Genomic DNA, 6,000 nt, shown 5'->3' with positions numbered 1-6,000 from the left:
TAAAACAATTTTTTGTTAATTTCGCGCAGGTGGCATCGCGAAAGAATCCAATGGTGTGGGAAAATTCCAAAAAACGACAACCACCATGGCGTAACTATGCAAGGGGACAGCTGACTTGTAGTTTTTATACGTTTGACACTTCTCCTTTCAGCGCGGTGCGATTTTGAAATTGGTGTACCGGTTCACAAAAACAAAGTATATGGAACTTTTAATGATGGCGCAGGAATATTACTGCGACTACCACCTCGTAGGCAACCACCATGACAACCACAGCTAAATCATGCGATTTAACGGCTCCGTTCCACTGCGCAGTCGCAATAATAGCATGGAATTTGCTAGAATGCCATGGTCAGATGGTGTTTGGACAAAGAAAAAGAATGGTGCTTGATTTTGATGTGTGCCGGAAAAAAACCTAAAAAGGACGAAGGAAAACGTAAATTAGCATAGAACTTATGCACGAGAAGATTAGCTGAGGCGACGACGGACGTACACTCCAATGTGTTTATAATTAATTTTCGTTTAAAGTGAAATTCCAATTGTGCGAAAATATAAAATCGAGTGTGTAATAATTCGGCTGGGCGTTGCCTCGCTGCTTACGCTCGCTTCATTGGAGAAAATCGCCTTTCGTTTTCAAAGGATAAATAAAAAATAAATGTAAGGCGCGATAACCTCCGAAGAGATCTAAGGCCGCCAAAGGATACAAAACATAAAATTCTGTAGCGGGTGATTGTGGTGTTTTCAGTGGTCAATTACACAAGGAAGTTGAAATAAACTTTTGTAAAAAGTTTGTATTCACGATTGGCAAAACTTGAAGAAAAAAAAAATGGATGCGCAGTGGCTTATGGAGATTAAGTGCGACAAAACTGAAACGTAGCCATTGTTATAGTGAATTACCAATGAAAAGCAGTGGAAAAGATTAATATGAGTTAAATTATGCATAATGCGTACAAAATTAATGGTAAAATTTATGCAAAATTTGATAGGGTACATACACATTTTATGAGGGTGACAACGGCCACCCATTCGATTTGATTTTGTTTAACAAGTTGCAGGAAGGGCCTGGCTTTTCGCGCTGATATCGATTGTGAAAGGGGTAACGACGGCACGTGTGGAAAGTTTAAAATAGCAATTTATTTCATTGTATGACGCTCCGTAGGGCATAGTCATGTATTGAGTGAATATTATTCAGTTGTAGTAACTAATCATGCATTGATCAAATGCCACTGTTTTGAACGTTATTTTCTGACGACTCTTGCATGTGATTGGCGTTCCCCTTTAGCACTTAAGGTTAATTTGGGATTCAGTGCGCGGCCGCCGGGGAGAATATCAACGCCACGCGACACCACCACTAATAGCGCCAACACCGCGCGCTACCACCATTTATCGCGCGCCACCACAAAACAGGCGGTATGATAACAACATCGCTCGCCCAAACCGCGCGCCACAACCACGGACGCTAATACCACCAGAAGCGCCCACATCTCGCGCTACCGCTACCACCGTTCTCAGCGCAATACCGCGTGCCACCTTTAACAAAAGCGGTAACAAACCCCGTGAGCTACAACCGCACAACCCTGAGGGCTAATACCAACAACAGCACCAATTACGAGCGCAACCACCACCAATAGCGCCAACACCACGCGCTACCACCATTAATTGCGCGCAACCACAAAACAGGCGGTCACGATAACAACATCGCACGCCAAAACCGCGCGCCACAACCACGGGCGCTAATACCACCAGCAGCGCCAACATCGCGCGCTACCAAGACAACCGCGCGTTAACACCATCACTGTGTGCAACACCGCGTGCCACCATCGCCTACCAAACGCGCAACATCCACCAGGCTTACCACCAGCACCAGCTACAACAACAACAGCAGGGCCGCTAAACATAGGCCTGCTGCAACACCAGCTTGTACAACAAAAACAGCAGGGCCGCTAAACATAGGCCTGCTGCAACACCAGCTTGTACAACAACAACAGTAGGGCCGCTAAACATAGGCCTGCTGCAACACCAGCTTGAACAACAACAACAGCAGGGCCTGCTGCAACACCACCAGCTTTATCCACACCAACAGCAGGGCCGCCGAACATAGGCCTGCTGTAACAGCACCAGCTTCACCAACATCGACGGTTGAACCAATGGGTGAGTTGGTTCCGTAATACGGACCACTATAATTTACTAAATTGAGAGATTCCAAACCAAATTTCATCGTAGAAGAATTTAAAAATCACATAAAAGAAAATTTAATATTTAAAATTATAGAAAGTAGTGTACTAACTAGATTAAAGCAAATTACACACATACATTCACATTAGAATATGCCCATAAGCATAAACATTTAAAAATACATTCAATTCATTTCACTAACATTATGAATGCGCTGCTTTAGACAAAGCGCTTTGAGAATGCCCCACGCCCATTCATTTTTGTATTGCTTAATTGAATAATATGAATACATATTATAGAATACTATTTTTATAAATGAATTGAGATATATTTACCTTATTTTGGCTATTCTGTTTTGTGATTCAAATGTGACTCGGAACGTAGCAAAACCAATCTTGTTTTCCACGTTCAATGAGTCCCAGGTGAACATATAGGACTATAAGAAATAATTTAAGTTTACGAATCAAAATAACGGTTAATTGATACATAAATGTCAAAAGCATGTATAAGTGCGCTCTTTTGTTTAATTAAAGTTAGAAGTATAACCAAAAATTGAAGAAAATGAGAAAAAGGTATTAGAAAAAAAAAAGAAAAAAATTTTCGAAATTTTCTTTCACTTTCCTAAAGTTCGGGTCTTTTGATATACGCTCACATAGAATATACAAATATATATAACGACACGTTCGTACCAAGAAAGCGTCTTTAAGTTGTATAAAGAAATGAGTCACATGTGACTCATGAACTAATTCCCAAACGCTATTAGGAGTCACATATGACTCATCGAACAGGGAAGTTGTTAATAAACTTCCATGAAGACTTTTTTGAACTTCTAGTTTTTTTTGCAATTGACTGAAAATCTAAATTAAAGTATAGTAAAATAAAATAAAATATAGTAAGATAATGGAGTGATAGCACTATTCAGATAAACTAACATAAACTACAATAAAATCAACTAAATGTTCAAATACCATATGAACTAAAATAAAATAAAATAAAATGAGATAAACTAAAATAATTAACACAAAAATAAAACAGAAAAAAAAATATTTTCAAGGAAAAGTCTAAAAATATTAATAAAAATAGAAATACTTCACCTTAAAGTTGAACCCAGGGATTTTCTAGCTTCAGCACAGTTATGTACAGCTCACACCTACAATTTAAAAAAAAGTGTGCATATGTTTTTCTGCTTTTAATCCCTATAATATATAAGCATTGTTTAATATCTGTATTTACACATATTTATCATCTATTCAATTTTGGTAAGAAAATTTTGTTTTATAAAAGTTTAAACCGCAACAGAAAACTTGTTTAAAAACAAAAGCAAAAAAAAATTATAATTAAACACATTAGCACACGTTTTTCTCTTTTTATTTTATAATTAAACTTTCACTTATAACTAGACACATTTTATATGACTACGTCAAAACGTATGCTAATTTGAAAAAAAAAAAAAGCCGAAAAGTTAGTTAGTCTTAACCTAAGAGGGTTACCTAGTATGGATTAAATATAGATATTGTCTAAGCCTTTCACTGCAATGAATTATAAATAAAGTGTTTGTAAAAATGGGAATGTTGATGGTTCCATTCATTTAGAAGGCATAGGGTATTCAGGTAAGGGGCCACCGGAAATTTAGGTGCGTCGGTGGCCATGGATTTGAGGGTGGGTCAAGCACCGGGCGTCGCAACAACATCCGCGGCGCCTCCTATGTATATTCGGCCCTTTTCTTTTCTTATTTTAATTTTCAGCATTTTTCTTGGATTTTCAGCGTTTGGTAACCGGTCATTTCCGGTCGATTAATTTTGTAAATTTTTTTTGCGTTAGATTTATTTTTTTTTGAATTTTAAATATTGAATATTTTAACGGTCTGTCCGTGATATCCGGTTCGGCCGGATGTTGTTTTAGTCCATTTGAGCATTTTGAATTAGTTCTGCGCTTTTTGACAGTTGATTTTGAATAGGCATGATAGGAAATTTTATCTGTTTATGGCGCAGGACAGCAAGGTTGGCAAGAACCCAGCCCAGCCGACATGACTAGCCACTGTGCACCACCAGATCATGCCGACTGCCTTCCTTGCTGCTCCATTAAAGATGCGAAACCATAACAGATGGCGCCAAACGTGGCACCTGAAGCGCTGGTCGCGAGGGTCATTTCGGGTCGAATTGTGAAGTTGACCATCCCACCAGTCCGGGGTGAGCAGCCGCAGGAGCAGTCACCTGCGTTGCGGTGGGATGGGTGAACGGAGTGGCCATCGGGGGCAGTGGATGAGGGTTCCACGAGACTGCGCGTCAAGTCCTCCGGATTTTGTATTTCACCCGATGAGGCAGTGCTGCACGCACTTAGTTTTTTTTGTAGATTTGGGGTTTTTGTTTCCGGATGTTGTTCGTTAGTCGGCTTTGATGATATATATGTCCGCTAATTGGGATTTTAAAATTTTTTTTGTAACGTAAATTTTTTTTTTTATAACTTTCTCTTTTTCCAAATTTGTGTTGTCCAGTATGTGTGAGTGAGTGTGAATTGTAAGACCCACAGCTCATCCCACGTCTCAGGTGGTAGCACCGAATACCACCTCGATTGTGACGGGGTGAGCTGGGATCCAAAGCGGCACCCTTTCCTGTACCACCAGTCTGGGGAGCGGCCATTGAAGCCGCTCCACCCATAGCGGCGGAGGCAGGAGGGGTGTCCAGGGTGGATGGACAGAAGGCCCCAACACCCCCAATCAGTCCCAGGGGTGAGCCCCTGGAGACCGCCCCTGCGTTGCGGCTGGGTGTGTTGGGACCAAAACTGTGTGAGTCTGAGGCTGACCCTAGTGGCCCCAACCGGTCTCAGAGGTGGGCCCTTAAGACCCCCTTGATTGCGGTTGGGAGCACTAGGGACCAGTATGAGTGACTTTTTTTTTGTAACAAAATTTTTTTTTATATATACCTGTGCCTTCGAATGATGTCAGCATTCCCATTGCATCTAAAGTTTTTATTGAGTATATAACACGTATATTTAAATCATCACTTTCTTTCCAGCTTTTTGAATTTTTTTTATTCGATACGATTATCGAACAAATATTGTTAGTATTTATTCTCGCGAATTTTTCTTATTCCCTCGCGGAATTTTTATATATAGATATATATATATACATTTTTTTTAACCAATCATCGTCTAGAATATAGGGTAAGGGGGTGAATTCTGACCTTTTTTCTTAACCCCTAACTGCTTTACGTTTTGTTTTAAACAGACGTTTTTTTTTGAGATATCAATACTAAGATTTAACAATCTACAAATTTTTTCCTGATTATAATATCGCGTGACCAGTCATTTGGGCAACCGGGCCGGAATATTCCGTTCGGGAGTGCTGGAAACTTTAGAGGGAGCCAGCACCGGGGCGGCAATAATAGGGGGGCTTTTTCAAAGGCTAAGCGTCCCTTGGTGGTGCATGCCCCAGTAAGTGGCCAGTATGGAGATCCCGCGGGGATGAATGCAGGCTCGGACCTAAACGACCACCGCAAAAAATTGGATACCCCGGGAAGCACCAGTAATCTGAACGCGCCCCTGATGAACGGGCATAATGACCAATGTGTCGACATATGCACTGGACGGAGCTAGTGCCTTACCACTAAATCATGGGAATTTTGGAGAAGCTGCAAGCGATAGGGCGAATACCCCAGGGATACATACCGAAGCTCCTCGTGGAGATTCGTGGGCGGAAGTGTTACACCAGCTTTTCCGGACCTCGCAGGAAGAAATGCGGAGGGAGATGGGGACGATTCGAAACAACATGTACCAACTCAACGCAGCTCTCGAGTCTGCCCAACAAACCAGGAATTTGAACAGGAACGC

Source organism: Eurosta solidaginis, chromosome 4 (genome assembly GCF_040869045.1).
Source record: "Eurosta solidaginis isolate ZX-2024a chromosome 4, ASM4086904v1, whole genome shotgun sequence".
Lineage (NCBI taxonomy): Eukaryota > Metazoa > Arthropoda > Insecta > Diptera > Tephritidae > Eurosta > Eurosta solidaginis.
The sequence above is the reverse complement of the archived record's forward strand: the minus strand, read 5'-3'. Positions refer to the sequence as shown.